At 31.8% G+C, this 16,438-nt stretch overlaps 1 long non-coding RNA gene across 6 annotated transcripts; it reads left to right on the top strand.

The window, feature by feature from the left end:
* Positions 1 to 3,752: 3,752 nt before the first annotated feature.
* Positions 3,753 to 15,679, top strand: LOC110806657 (uncharacterized). Of its 6 annotated transcripts, none has more exons than XR_015818490.1 (8): positions 3,753 to 4,679; positions 4,934 to 5,105; positions 5,310 to 6,261; positions 6,349 to 6,621; positions 6,953 to 7,089; positions 7,260 to 7,344; positions 7,423 to 8,148; positions 8,295 to 8,660. It is a non-coding gene; the product is annotated as an uncharacterized LOC110806657 (long non-coding RNA). The 6 variants fall into 6 exon arrangements; XR_015818492.1 differs by having other exon boundaries at positions 3,754 to 4,679; positions 7,255 to 7,344; XR_015818493.1 differs by having other exon boundaries at positions 5,310 to 5,847; positions 5,932 to 6,261; positions 6,953 to 8,148.
* The last annotated feature ends 759 nt before the right edge of the window (positions 15,680 to 16,438 follow it).

A 16,438-nucleotide genomic window follows, 5' to 3' on the forward strand; every position in this document is an offset into this window, starting at 1 on the left:
AAATTTATTCCCCAAACAGGCGAAAGTGTGTGTTGATTAAAATATATGCTATGACTTGCTTTGATTTGGAATAATTAAACTCATTGTTTCTTTTTATTTCAGGCATTTGGTATCGTTTCTATTTACACATTAGATCAGAAATATGGATATTTTGAGACGTTTAGTTATTTTACTATGCCAGTTTATCTTCATGGGCTAGTAGTTCATAAAAGGCGCGAGATAAATTATAGGTTTACTCATGAACTAAGACTAGAGGGAGAGAAAACTCGAGATAAGCTTATGAAAAATTTGTTATCAAGTGATTTTTGTCGTCATATAATTAGGATGAGAGCTTCGTCTTTTATGAATTTATGTCATTTACTAGTTATAGATGGTAGATTTAGGCATATCGTTTATACAACTGTAGAAGAATAAGTATTTAAGACACTTTACTTATTAGGACACAATGAGAGAAATTGAGTGATATTTTTGAATTTTTCGACAATCTAGAAAGACGACAAGTCGTCATTTTCATAATGTGCTATGATATATAGTACATATGGCCGATAAATTCATTAATCAGCCAAATGGATCACAAGTGCCTCCGAAAATAACCAATAATCCCATATTCTTTCCATTGTTTAAGGTATATCTATAAGTTATATACGTTTAATTAATTATTTTAACATGAGTGCATGTTTAATTAATTAGTTAATAATTAATTTTAGGATTGTATTGGTGCGATTGACAGAACACATGTACGTGTTAAAGTGTCTAAAAAAGATGCTCCACGGTTTCGTGGGAGAAAAGATTTCCCCACACAAAACCTATTACCAGCTTGTACATTTGATTTGAAATTTTCATATGTCTTAGCTGGGTGGGAGGACACCGCTTCAGATTTAAGAATAATAAAAGATGCGTTAAACAAAGTTGATGATCCTCTAATAATTCCCGAAGGTAATTAAAATATATTTAACTTCGATATATAATGTATATTTTTGAAGAAAAATGTTATAACTTAATTTGTTTATTGCTTATAAGTAAGTTTTACCTTGTCGATGCTGGGTTCATGTTGCGGGGTGGACTAATTACACTATATAGAGGTGAACGCTACCATTTAAGTGAATACTCGAGGAATCCACCACGCAATGCTCGTGAGCTATTTAATCTACGACATGCTTCATTGCGTAATGTGATTGAGCGTGCATTTGGAGTTCTAAAGAAACGTTTTCCAATTATCCAAACCTCGACTGAACCTCATCATCAGATTAAGACTGTTAATACCATTATATTTGTTTGTTGCATTTTGCATAATTATTTACAGACAGAGGATCAAACTGATGAAATCCTTCAAGAGGTTGATGAAGAACTCCGAAACATTTATTTAGATGAATGAAATATTTGTAACTTCGGGGACATTATTGAAGAAATGAGAAAAGGCGAAGCAATTAAGGATGCAATACAAACTGATATGTGGGCTGATTATATTTTGTGTAATTTATGATGTTTGTATAGTTTACGATATTTGTATAGTGTATGACATTTGTATGACTTATGATGTCTGTGTAACTTAAATATTTTAATTGAATGCTATAATTTGAAATTTATTTTGTTGTAATCATATTATATTTTTTTGTATATGATTATATTTGATGTTTTCATATGTTTTAAACAATGGTTAAGAGGAATAGGAATGCAGACATAGAAAGTAAAATGATCCACTGGTCAAATCATATAGATGATGTCCTAGTAAACTCATTTTACGATCAACATTTGTGTGGTTGTAGATCGGGTGGGACATTCACATCACACGCTATTGATTGTGTACGTGAAGAAGTGATGAATGCATTTTCAGATCTGCAAATTGATAAAGAGCGTATACACAACCGCATAAAAAATTTAAAAAAGCAATTCTCAAAATATTATAATGTTTTCAAACATGGAATGAGTGGTTTTGCCTGGAATCCAACAACTGAACGATTCGAAGCAGAAGAGGAAGTTTGGGAGCAACTAATAAAGGTAAATCTCTTACTTTATCATATGTTGTTTGCCATTTTTTATATTGTTCAAATATTAATATAGTTATTCATGTTTGGCTCAACCTGAAGCAGCGGAATTGAAAAACAAATGTGTGCAAAATTATGAGAAAATGTTAGAAATGTATGAAAAGGATAGAGCTAGTGGGTCTACAAATGAGACATCCCTAAACCCTCGAAGACAAAGGAAGAGGAGTGGTGATGAACATGGTCTGGATGCTACAAGTGAGACACCAATTATCCAAGATTTAAGTGGTAATTTTAATTTTCATAGTCTGGATAGTTCATGTGAGGCTCCAACACCCGAAACTCCTACTTCAGAGTCCGAACATGAGGTGCAAGAGTCTTTAATGCGAAAGAAAGTGAGACATTTGACAACGGTATATGAAGAGGAATATTTGGATGAAGTTCGAATTATTTCAAATTCAGTGAAAGAAATATTAATAATTGTAAAAACGCCTGTTTTAACAGAAGAGTTATATCAAGAGGTTTCTTGTATGAGATTAAATCCCCTTCAAGAAACAAAAGCTTTTATGCTGCTTATGGATAAATCAAACATGACTAAAGCTTTAATGACTTGTCCTCCTGATCGGCGTAGTTCTTTCATGACTAATTTGCTTAATTTACCAGGTAATGACTAATATAACATCTTAAGTTCGAATATTTTTTATTTGTTCTTTTGTTGATTTTGATTTTTTACTTTTTTCGAATTTTCAGATAATTGAAAATGGAGGTTGTTATTGTTGAAATGCAAGACTATATTATGGTTTTAGGAACCTTTATCAAAATGATGTTGGATGTTTAATGGATGAATCTTACTATTTTGATAGACTAATTTATGTTTTGGATTGATTAATTTATATTACATGAACTAATTTTTTACATCTTTCTTTACTTGTTTGTGGACAGTATTTTACATTTTTGAAGCATTTTTAGTTTATTGTGGTATTTGTTTAATTTTCAAGTAATTTAGTAAAAAAATATAAATATTTTTCTATTATTAGATATGAATATGAAATATCTACAAATATATATATATTTACTGTATATTTTTGTTAAAAAATAAATTTAGAAGTTTGAGACTTATAAAAAAATGATTGCACATATAGAATTTTATTGATGATTAATTTTTTACATAATATTAATTATTAAATTAACTCATAATATATAATTATTTTAAACATATTTTAATTTTTTATTTGTTAAAGTAATTTTAAATTTAATATACTAATATATAATTACAACTATTTGTCTCTAATATATAAATAATTTTATTTTTATTAAAATTAAATTAATGTGATAATATAAATAATTATTATTTATTTTATTAAATATAAAATTTTAATTTAATTATGTATAATAATTATTTATTTAAATATAAATATAATTATATTGATAAATAATTTTTTTTTCTTCACATAATTTTTTTATACTATTTACTATTACGTATAATATGTAAGAGTAAAATAGTAATTTGATTGAAAATACAACCATATCATTCTATTATCTAAACAAAAATATGCAATTAACATACATTAATATACCATCATTCAAACGTAAAAAAATTTTATCATTACAATCTCATGTTATTGTCATTCAATTATTGTTATTACTATATATTAATTAACCATCACTAAAATTTATCCAAACAAAACGTTAGGATCAAGAACAAACTAAGTTTTACTAATGGAACAATTAGAGAACCTAAATATCCTAGCAGCCCTTTAATGGAGCGGCATTATCATAACCTGAATACAGTATATGGTCTCAATAGATATCAAAAGGAGTACTTTGTAATGCCTAGACAACATATCAGCTGTGGAATGAGTTAGAATAGAAGCATGCTCAACATAATGCACCTAGGGTTTATGACGTGAAGCAATCTATAGCTAACCTAGTCTAGGAGTTTGATAGTGTAAGTGTTTATTTCTCCAAACTTAAGGAACTATTTGATGAATTGCTCAATTATGAGTCAGTCCCTAACTGCAGTTGTGGTGGGCTAAAGTCTCTTGTTGAGTATCAAGAAAGGGATGGGTCGATGAAATTCTTGATGGGTTTGGACGAGAGCTACAAAAATATTAAGGCTCAAGTCCTTATGATGAAACCCTTTCCGAGTTTGAATGAGGTATACTCAATAATGCAGCGGGAAGAAAAAAGAAGGGAGATCTCTTCTGACTTGTGCCCCAATAGGGCAATGACATTTGGCATCAAAGATTATGATAGAAATGCCAAGACTAGTGTGGCAGGAAAGGAGAAACTCTATTGTTCTCACTGTAAGGCAACTGGCCATTCACTAGAAAAATGCTAGAAGGTTACTGGAAATAAACCCACCTGCACACATTGTGGGAAGTCCGGACGCTATGTAGACGCTTACTATAAACTACATGGCTACCCCAAGGAAAATAAAAACCGTGTGAGGGGAAAGGGAGTCGTGGCGAACCAGGCATCAACAGAAGAGGGCGCTGAAACAAACGAAATAGGGAATTGCAATGTGATAACCTAGAGGCAGTTTACTCAACTCATGTCATTGCTGTAACAGAATACTGCCACTGTTAATATAGTGCAATCTCGTGTTTATGTCAATGCAGATACCAAGCAGAGGGATTAATATATGTACGATGAAAGCAGAGGGATTAAAAACAGTCCCTTGGGTAATAGACATAGGTGCGTGGGACCACATTGTCTGCAAACCTGATTTATACACTTAAAATGTGATCAGTATGGCTTCTACAATAGGGTTGCCGAATTGTGAAGGAGTCCAAGTTGTGTTTGTAGGGACTACTAAGATTTCAGAGGACCTGGTCCTTAACAATGTTATATGTGTTCTGACTTTCAGCTTTAGTCTGTTGTCGGCCAGAAGACTGGCCAATGACTCACAATATTGTTTGATTTTCTCATATGAAATATGTGTGATACAGGGTCTTCAGACATGGAAGACGATTGGAGTAGGTAGACAAGAGCATGGGTTGTATAGTTTGCAGCAGAAAAAGGGATATTTTTTATGAAGGACAGTATGCTCTTGCAGCGGATGGAATCCAAGAGGGTGGACTAAAATCTGATTTTGAATTATGGCATTATCGGCTAAAACAGGTTCGTTTTTGAAAGTGTCCAAATGTACGAAGCATCAAACTTGTGATGTGTGTCCCTTACCTAAAATGAACAGATTACCATTTGATGTTAGTGAACATAAATCTTAAAATTGCTTTGACCTTATATATTGTGATATTTGGGGGCCTTATAATGAGGTTTCATATGATGACTTAGATACTTCTTGTCTATTGTTGATGATTACAGCAAGTGTACATGAGTTTTCTTGGTCAAAAGTAAATCTAAAGCAGGACCAGCACTACAAAGCTTTCATGTTTGGGTGGAAACACAATTTGGGGCAAGGATCAAAGTATGAGAAGTGATAATGGTAAGGAATTTTTAATGCAGGATTTCCACTCAAAGAAAGGTATAATATATCAAAGAAGCTCTGTAGAGACGCCTCGGCAAAATGGGACAGTTGAAAGGAAGCACCAGCAGATTCTTAACATTGCTGGGGCTTTAAAATTTCAAAGTGGTTTAGAACTATAATTTTGGGGTGATTTTATTCTAACAGCTGTGTATATTATGAACAGGGTCCCTTCATCTGCAATATAGAATAGAACCCCATTTAAGAAGCTGTACAGGAGAAAATTGATCTACACACACATGAAGGATTTTGGGTGCCTGGCATTTGCTTCAACCTTGACAAGTAATCGGCACAAATTTGACCCGAGGGCAAAGAAGTTTGTATTTCTTGGCTAGCCACCTAGAACTAAGGGATACAAGCTGTTATACATGGAAAATGGTAAAATACTTACATCAAGAAATGCTGTGTTTCGTGAGTGGATAATGCCTTACAAGACAAAGAAAAATGATGAAATAATTATAGGAGAGCAAGAGCAGATGATTCCTGGATTAGAAATCAACAGAGAGTACAGACATGTGATTGAGACAAAAATGGGACAAGAGAAAGTAACAATACAGCAAGTGAAGAAGAAGGAATTCAAGCAGAACCAAATGAAAATGCTTCTGAAATTGAGAGAAGTGAAGAGAACCAGGAAGAAGACTGCATGGCAGAAAGGACAGATTTGCTGATTAGACCGAGAAGGTCAAAGTAGAGAAAGAAAGATCCCTGTTTGGCTAAGGGATTACATTCACGGAGAGGCAATGAATGTGGCTAAAAACCAGATAGCAGAGAAAAACTCACAAGAGACTAGAGGTAAGGCAATCCCTTTATCTTCGTATGAGCTATAGTAGATTGAGTGCAATATACAAAAGATTTGTGCTTACAGTAGACACAAAACAGGAACCAAGAAGTTATCAAGAGGCCTGCAGAGATCCTAGACGGGTGGCTGCAGTGAAGAATGAAATAGAAGCCCTAGAAAGAAGTGGAATCTGGATGCTTACTCATTTTCCGCCCAATAAAAGAGTTGTGGGATGCAAGTGGGTCTACAAAGTCAAGCATAATGCTGATGGAACAGTGGAGAGGTTTAAGGCAAGACTTGTTGTGAAGGGGTATATGTAAAGAGAAGGATTGGATTATAATGAAATATTCTCACCGGTGGCAAAAATCACCATGGTAATATTAATTTTTTCTTCAGCTATTGTAAATAAATGGCATTTAAGGCAATTTGATGTAAATAATGCATTTTTGTATGGGGACCTAGATGAGGAGGTGTATATGAAACTTCCTCAAGGATATTAAAATGGGAACAATTCAAAGGTTTGCAAGTTAAAGAAAAGTATATATGGATTAAAACAAGCTTCTAGGCAGTGGTATGCAAAATTTTCATCCTTCATTTTGCAGTAAGGATTTGAGCAGTCAATGGCAGATTGTAGTTTGTTTGTTAAAAAAACAGAAGGAAGTTTTACAGCTATATTAACTTATGTAGATGATGTAATTGTGACAGAATAATTTGGAGACAATAGAAGAGTTGAAATCAGCACTTGATGAACAATTCAAGATCAAGGACCTAGAAAAACTCAAGTACTTCCTGGTTATAGAGCTTGTCAGGTCAAAGGAAGGGATTTACATCTGCCAAAGAAGGTATGCAATTGATCTTTTAATAGAGGTTGGATTGACAGGGTCAAAACCCTCAAAGATACCTCTAGAGCAGAATTTAAAATTATCAAAGGGTGATGGTGAGCCACTATCTAATTCCTTAATTTATAGGAGGTTGGTTGGAAAACTGATGTATTTTACTATTACAAGGCTAGATTTGGCCTATTCTGTCCAGCACCTCAGATAGTTTATAGAGAAGCCAAGGGACAAACACATGCAAGCTGCTTACAAGGTGTTAAGGTATGTGAAAGGTACTTCTGGACAAGGTCTGTTTTATTCATCAAATTCTGAATTGAGAATCAAAGCATATGGTGACAGTGACTGGGGAAATTGCCTGGATACTAGAAAGCAAATAACAGGATATTGTGTGTTTCTAGGCGATTTCTTGATTTTATGGAAATCCTAGAAACAATCCGATGTGTCAAGATCATCTGTTGAAGCCGAGTATAGGGCCATGGCAATGACCAGCTGTGAAATCACCTGGGTAAAACACTTGTCAGATTTAAAGGTAAAGTATAATGAGATTGTTGTTTTATATTATGATAACAAGGGTGCACTACACATTGCAACCAATCTTATTTATCATGAGAGAACAAAACACATTGAGTTGGATTGTCACATTGTTAGAGAAAAGATACAGGAAGGTGGATTGAAAACAGAACATGTAAAGAGTGTTGAACAGGTTGCTGATGCACTCATCAAGGCATTGTCTGCAGCTTCATTGAGACTGTACGTTTTCAAGATGGGAGCAAAAGACTTGTACTCTCCATCTTGGGGGAGGAGGTGTTAAAAGATGAGAACGACAGCAGAGAAACAGAGGAGACCAAAAACAGACGGAACAAGTGACTGAAGCAGTGGAAGCGTGCACATGTGTGTGTCACGTGTGTATATATGTATGTATTCAACCAAACGGTGTCATTGTGTTTTAGGGTTAGATCGGGAGTTGTATAAATAACAAAAAGATCCATTTTTTACTTCATTTCAAATATGAAATCAGAAGAGGTTGCCTAGGATTTTCGGCTCTCTCTTTATCGTTCACTTCAGGTAACTCTTCATCTTGTTTTCTTTAGTTTCACTGCAAGATTCTTGTTGCATAGGCTTAGAAATTTATTAACGATTGTTATAGTTTGGCCATTAAACTCATGTTAAAAAAGTTAAATTTGAAACTAGTTTTGTTATCCATACTACAGATACTTCGTGATTAATCAAGGTCTATAAAGTGGTTCAAAGTCCTATTGGTAAAACTAAGCTATTATCCTTTTAAGTTACTTGGTCTTCGATGGTGGGAAGAATTTAGTTCAAGAGATTGAAGCCAACCTATTACTTTATCTCTAAGAGAGAAAGGGAATAAGTGCAACTTATCATGCTGTTTGAGACTCATTTGGGCTTTATCGTGTCATATACCTCTATGAACATGACTAAATGAACATTTGAATCTTCATTAGGAAGTCTTTTATATTGATTTTATTGTACCATATGGATGAGGATCGGTTTAAACTCAAAAGTTGTTGGTATTGACTGTTTAGAGCCATATCTCTTTATAATTGCCATTGATATTGGGTTTGAAGTAGACTCTCAAAGCCTGCTGATGTGCATTGTTTGCTTCAGCCATGGTTAGAGCTTGTTCTACTGCTTTGTTTTCCTCGACTTTCGAATGGTTCTTTCAATTTCAGGATCAAAAGGAAACAAATCCACTTTTACAGCTCCTTGCATGCACTAAAAAAAAAGACAAATAGCAGAAAAGAAAATCTACTTAAGGCTTAACTAAAGAGCAACTACTCAATTAAGGTATAAATAACATTAAAAATCCTTTAAGCAAATTCTAAATAAATCCTTAATAACAGTGCCAAAAACTTGATGCAACAAAATTAGAACTAACATGCACATTAATCGTTCAACTAACAAAGGGTAAAGTATAATGCGGTAGACTAGCCAATAGTGATAAGAGCTTATTTAATTTTTTTTTTTAAAATATGAATTTTGTGTGTTTTTTTTTTGAAATGGGTAGTTTATTTTGAAATATCTAATTTTTTAATATAAGAATGTTTGTATTTTATAATAGTTGTCATATTAAATTTTAATATTCTTGTTCTTTTGCAATATACCAAACCCCGACAGGCTTATGACCACTTGACTTACGATTGTAGTGGTAAGAATTTTTTTTTATTTAATGATTCTTTTTGACTACCAAATCATGTAAGTTCATAACCAATTGAGTTGTTCAAAGAATTACTACTAATTGTTGGCAACTATCACCTCCACTTCTCTTTCGTACCTACATGATTTTCGTAACTCTACTACCTTTTGCTAATTAAAAACTCACTGATTAGAAGCTTCGTTTGGCATAAAAAAATAACGAAATCTCTTCGGACAAGTATGATGAATAATGTTGTAGTTGATAAAACTCATTGTATGATAAGGAAAGATCGAAAATGAGAATAGAGAGTCTATTTTTCTTTAAAGTTAGTACTTAGAGCTGAGTCAGTGATGTTAATGGCTAGAAAGATCCAACGAGTTCCAGGTTCTTGATGACAAGTTAGGGAAACCTTTTTATGGAGACAAGACAATTCCACTTACATGGGTCAGTGCTCAAGTTTCATGAACCGAGCTTTTCGACTCTGTCTGCTGCATATCTGATTTGAAGAAGCATGGAGAGGTTTCAAATATGGATTCCAAGGAGACAAAGAAGCATAGAGAAAGAAACAAACAAATATAAATATTTCTTTCTTCATATTATCCTCGATACTTTTCTCCGTTAAAATTCATTGGTGTCATTTATGTCTAGTGACCTGATGCTAACGTGGTATTGACATAACCTGGTGTTTCGACCTTCATCTTAAAGAAGTAGGCATGGATGTTACATCTGTATGATGTCAGCTGCTACATTGGCGTCATTTTTAAAGTCATCGGAGTAAACTTACTACCTCCCTTATTCTCTTTTCTTCTCCATCGTCTTTATCCCTATTACTACATGCCTCTAAAACTAAAAGACTCATCCTCTTTTTTCTCATTCCTTTTGTGCCCTAATAATCCAACATTAACTTTCCTTTATGTACACAATCCTACTCTCAGTTGTATTCTTCTTCGAAATCATAGTTAGAATTGATGACACACTCTTTCTTTGAACAAACTTTTTTCTCTAAACAACCATAATTTTTATAATAAATATAGTAGCGCCCATTTACACATACTTATGGTAAATATGTGCAACACTCCTCTTTTATTAAAAGATGCATACTAAAAGAAAAAATATTTTTAGGTAGGTGTTGTACTCCTTTTTATAGTTTATTTTAACAAAGATAAAAGAGTTATAAATAATTCTTAATCAGAAGTGTATTATGTATGATACGAGCAAATGACTAAAAGGTCCAACGACAAATTAAGATCCAATAACAAAGATAATTACAAGCAAATGACCAAAAGATTAGGGACTCTCGAGTATTTCATATGGGAGACTCTTTTTGGAAGAGTTATAATTGAACACTTCTCTCTTTTAAGGCATATTAATCATATGAATAATAAGGGTTCTAAAAATTTAGGATTCTTGATTATTCATTTTGTCACAATCAAACACGACTCTACTTATAAATGGTTTTCAACTTCAAGCAAATCTCATAAGAATTCAAGAATCCTTCTCAAATTAAGTATGATTGGATTTCAAGAGATTTATATTATCAAAAACCGAGAATTTTCATCAATTTAAAGTCCTTGTCAAGATAAGAGAAGAGTAATCCTATTATTACAAGTTTTGACTGGGATTATATTATTCTCATGGTAGAAAATTCTAGATTTTCTCTTAAATTTTTTCTTGGATTTTTTTCTTAGATTTTCTTATAGATTTTCTCATGGATTTTCTCCTAATTTTTTTCTTGGATTTTCTTCTAGATTTTCATCTTGATTTTCTCATGGAAGAGAAATTGTTTTCTATTTCAATTTGGAAGATTTTAAAGCAATTTCAACTCAACTTTTACAACAATAATTAACTAAATATTGAAATTCAAATCCATATCAAATAAAGTATGGAGAATTCAGCAAAGCACCACCACTTTTCAAGAGAAAAAACTTTATTTTTATTATATTTATACTTCTTTAAATTAATATTTTATTAGATTCTTAAATAAAAATGTAATTAAAGTTTATCTAGGATTTAGTTTTTGAATTCTAGTAGAATTAATAAGACTTATGCCTATATAAAGGTCTTATTCCTTTAGTTGTAGAGACATTGGAGTTTGAGATCAATAAAATTAAGCTCTTAGCTTTAGATAGTTGTTGGCTAAATTGCTCTTTAGAGATATGTCTTCAACCTTCTTGTTGAATGTTGAATTGATGTCTACTTATTAAAGTAATTTGTGGTGTTTTCATCAATATTTTTTTTCTTGGATTGATTTTAACTTACAAAAATATTTCATATGACGTTCTAATCAAGTCATTTATCCCAATTACTTTAGTTCTTAATCACAGATTGATTGTGGATTAAGTAAAAATGATTTATTAGAGATTTAAATTTGTGCATGCTGATGTTATATACGGGTTATTCGATTGCATTGTTTATCCCGAATTCTGCATCAATGTAAGAGGTAAGAGAAGCTAGCGATAACCAATTTAGTTTTTGTTTATTTTAAAATAATTAAGATGAAACTATCTAGAAGTTTTGAATTTTTATGGAGGATTGACTATTTAAATTCTATAATAAAATTATTATTGTAAATTTGAATTCTATTGTATGATATTTGAAACATGTGCAAGCTCTTTAAACATGAGCAAGCTTTTTGTTACTTAAAAATATTTTTTAATTTTAAATTTTTAGATATATATAAACTTTACTTACAAAAATTAATAAAAAAGCACTATCCTATAGTTGTTATTTTTACAAAACTCCAATAAACCAAAATCATTCTCCATTCACATAACAACAATACTTGATATCATCATCATAAGAGAAAGTTTCCACTTTAAAGTAGTCTTCCAAAAAAACAAACACACAGTTTAGAATAAAGAGAATGTCAAACTGTAGATCCACTTTAATAATAAACAACATAGCTAAGGTAGTTCTTTAAATAATATTGGACCATTAATATGTAAATGATATTATTTATTTACTTTGGAAAAAAAAAATTGGACTATTATCTTGTCTTAATGTGTTATCATTGTTTCTTTAACTTTTTGTGTTTTTTATTTTATTGTTTATTATTTACAGTGTCAATAATATTGATAAAAATCTACATACTAATTTTAGGTATGACTTGTTTTTTTTTTTGTGAATTTAAGATTTCATCATAACAATAAACTTCGATTCAAATAAAAGTTTAACATCGGGTGGGAGATAAAGCTTTATAATAAGATCATTGTTGATTGGTTTTATTGGTTCTTGCTTAAGGACTTTATATGTGATTTTGGTTACACAACTGTAAATAGAATATAGTGATTGCTATCAAACAGGAGCGTAGGAGAGGGTGGATTATGATTATTTAATAATAAGTGTGCCAATAAGCTATTTAAATTTATAATAATGGAGATGTTATGAAAATTTTTCTTGAAGGATGTGTTCGATTTAAACCTAAACTATTACCAGTTTATAATACATTCATGAAAGATGTTTACTTAGATGATGTATCCCAATTTTCAATTTACAATGTGAAAATTGATTTCTTAAGTCGTAGTGAGGTGGATGGTAAAGTTGAAGGGGAAGTTCGGGATACATAAAGTTAGATGACCCTTTGGAACGTATAAATGGCCATGGAGAAAACATGAGAGAATAGAGAGTGATTTTTCTATTTAGTCAGACACAAAACTACAAATTAAATAGTATTAGAGTAATTATTTTGAACTGTAAAATCCAATGAGTTATTTCAGCAGTGATGAAAGAGTTATTTTAAATTATCAAATATATAAAGTTGTTTATTCAGTCAAATATAGGTTTTATCAGTGTGTATGTATTAGTAAAAGAGAGAGACGTAGGATTTCAAAATAATCTAAATATGAAATCAAATAATCATGCTCATATTGAACCAAAAAGATTAGATTTGTGATCGGAAGCGTACTTGAATATATAATGGAAGAAATTTGCATGTAGTTCAGTAGATCTTCCAAATCGAGATGTAACTTTTCAAACTCTCTTTTCCTGCTGATGGAATAACAAGAAAAATAAATCCTACGTGCAATTTGAGGACTATAATCGTCTTTTTATATCGTCAAGTTTCATTATTTCTGATTTACTCCATAAAATTAGAAATAATGTTTTTGGTCTTTGTACATAAATGATGCCCATACTTTACCAAATGTATTAAGACCCAATATCCGTAATCGATCACTTTTAAACGGGTCCAATAAAATTGATAGCATTTAATGTACAATAAGACCTATATTAAGGCCACACGATCGATTAAAACCCAACAATCTTCCACTTGGGCTTTATGTATTACTTTATAATTATGCATTAAATAATTTTATGAATACTCAGAATTTTGCTATCAATACATGAATGCATTCCTAAACAAACTCATCCATCAATCATATCAACATAGGATCAAAGTGGTCTTCGCTACTACTATCATAGCTAAACCCATTAATGGTCATATATGTCAATATAATCGAATGACATGGATCAAACATGGATGCGCAGCATGAAAATTACATGCTATGTGATCCAAATATGTCTATTTCCAACTATCTTGCCTTAATTTTGGTGAGATCAACTTTAAATAAATTCAGAGATAAAATATAAAAATAAACCGAATCAATATAACTGAAATTAATCACCAAATACATAAACCATATCCAAAATACAAAACTCATAACATGTCTATATCATAAAAGTAACTAGAGTACAAAACTCTCATTAAAACTATACATCTTCAAAAGATACAATACCCATATGAGTAATATGTTCATGAATGACCTTTGGTGGTAATCTCTTAGTGAGCGGATTCGCAACTATGAAGTTCGTCTCGATGTGCTCTATTGATATCTGTTTATTTTGAACTCTCTCTTTAAGAACTAGGGACTTGATATCTATATGTTTTGACTTTGTTAAGCTTCTGTTGTTATTGGAATACATAATTATAGACTTATTGTCACAAAATATTTTTAGAAGTCTTTCAATACAATCTATAATAGACAGCCCAGTGATAAAACTTCACAGTCAAATTCCATGATTGGATGTCTCATAACATACTATAAACTCTGTTGCTATAGTGGAAGAGGCTATGAGTGTTTACTTAGCACTTTTTCAGGAAATGACTCCCTCAGTAAGCAAGTAGATATAGCCTAATGTGGATTTCCTACTAGTTTGGCATCCAGCGAAATCAGAATTAGAATAACTAATAAGCCTATATCGTTACTGGCAAACAGTATGTCATCGACATATAAAACTAAAAGTATATACTTACTATCACTGAACTTATGTTATTCACAATCATCCATTATATTCATCTCAAAACCGAATGAGATAATAACCTAATAGAATTCGTGTTACTATTAACGATAAGTATGCTTAAATCTATAGATGGATTTCTTTAGTTTACAAATTTTTTGTTTCGTATTGCTCGATACATAGTTTTCTGGATGCACCATATAAATTGTCTCATCAATGTCGTCATTGAGAAACGCTATCTTAATATCTATATGATGCAACTCAAGATCAAAATTACCACTAAAGCCGTTGTAGTATTAAAAGAGTTTTTCAATGAAATCAAAGAGAAAGTCTCTTTATAATTGATTCATCCTTTCTGTGTAAAGCCCTTAACGACAAAATGAGTTTTTTACCTTTCCATATCACCCTTCGAATTCCTTTTGGTCTTAAAAATCCATTTGCGACCAGTGGGTTTTGCACCTTCAGGCAATGAGATAAGATTCCAAATGTTATTGTTAAATTTCAACTTTCGGACCAATAGGTTTTATGTTAGGTCAATTTAAACTTGCTCGATTTATTTAATTGTGACCTTATAATGTAATTGCATTCTCTGGTCCAATTGCTATTTTTGTTTCTATATTCTTGATTTACCCATTAGGTCAATTTGGTTGGTTCTTTGCGCCTAGTTTTGGTGTAACAGTTATAATTTGATTCATCCTATTTTTTCAGGGGTTTCATAATTAGACATTGAACTCATTTCATATGATGGGAGTTGCCGGTGTATTGGGCGCTGCTCTGCTATACGCTATTCATGGTGCTACAGTAGAAAATACTTCATTTGAGGATGGTGATGGTGCAAATACATTTCGTGCTTTTAACCCAACTCAAGCCAAAGATCCTTCACGGACTTAATCTCTTCATTCATGACAGCAATCCATTTTTAAGAGTTTGAACTATCTATGACTTGACAGAAGTTGATTGGATCATCTTTCACTATTACAATGTCATTCTCATGTTCTTGGAGATATACAATATAATCATCTAGAATTGCTTCTCCTCTCTCTAGTGGATCTCGTTAATGACGTTGGTTCTTGAGGTTGTGGAGTTTGTTCTTCTATAATAACTTTTTGAGTATAAATGGGAGGTACAATGACATTGTCTTGATATGAAATTACTTTTTGAATAATGTCAGGTATGAGAATCTGATCTTGATCATTGTCAATAGCAACTGAAGGAATATCAATGTATTCATCTTTAAAGACAAGGTTCTGAACTCTTTCTCTCCCCTCAAATTCAACATCCTCAAAATATCGGGCATTTTTTGTCTCAAAAATTATTTTAGTAATGGGATCATAAAACTTATAATCTCTACATCTTTTAGAATATCCAACAAAATAACAACTAACAGTTCTTGAATCCAGTTTCTTTTCATACGACATTTTAAGGCTTGACCTCAACTGGACATCCCAAATGTACAAATGATTTAAACTAGGCTTATTACCTGTCTAAAGCTCATAAGAGATCTTTGTAGTCACTTTAGTTAGAATTCTATTGAGTATATATATTACAGTATTTAATACTTCTCCTCAGAGAGATTCAGGTAAGGTAGAATGATTAATCATATTCATCACTATATCTTTAAGTGTTCTGTTTTGCCTTTTAGTAACACCATTCGTATTAGGTGAACCCGACATGGTGTACCATAGGATACCATATTCCTTTAGGAATCTAACAAACGATCTTGGACGTTGTTAACCTGATTTATCATATCTACCATAATATACACCACAACGGTCATATCTAACAGGTTTAATTTTGTTGTTGAGTTGTTTCTTAAATTCATCTTTAAAACTTTTGAACACATCCAATAACTATGATTTCTTATGAATGAGATGAAAATAGTCATATCTAAAATAGTCATCTATGAACGTATGAAGTATTGTTGACCATTCTAAGAAATTGTAGGGAATGATCCATATATAT

The sequence above is a fragment of the Carica papaya genome, chromosome 4, assembly GCF_054855325.1.
Source record: "Carica papaya isolate Zhongbai chromosome 4, ASM5485532v1, whole genome shotgun sequence".
Taxonomy (NCBI): domain Eukaryota; kingdom Viridiplantae; phylum Streptophyta; class Magnoliopsida; order Brassicales; family Caricaceae; genus Carica; species Carica papaya.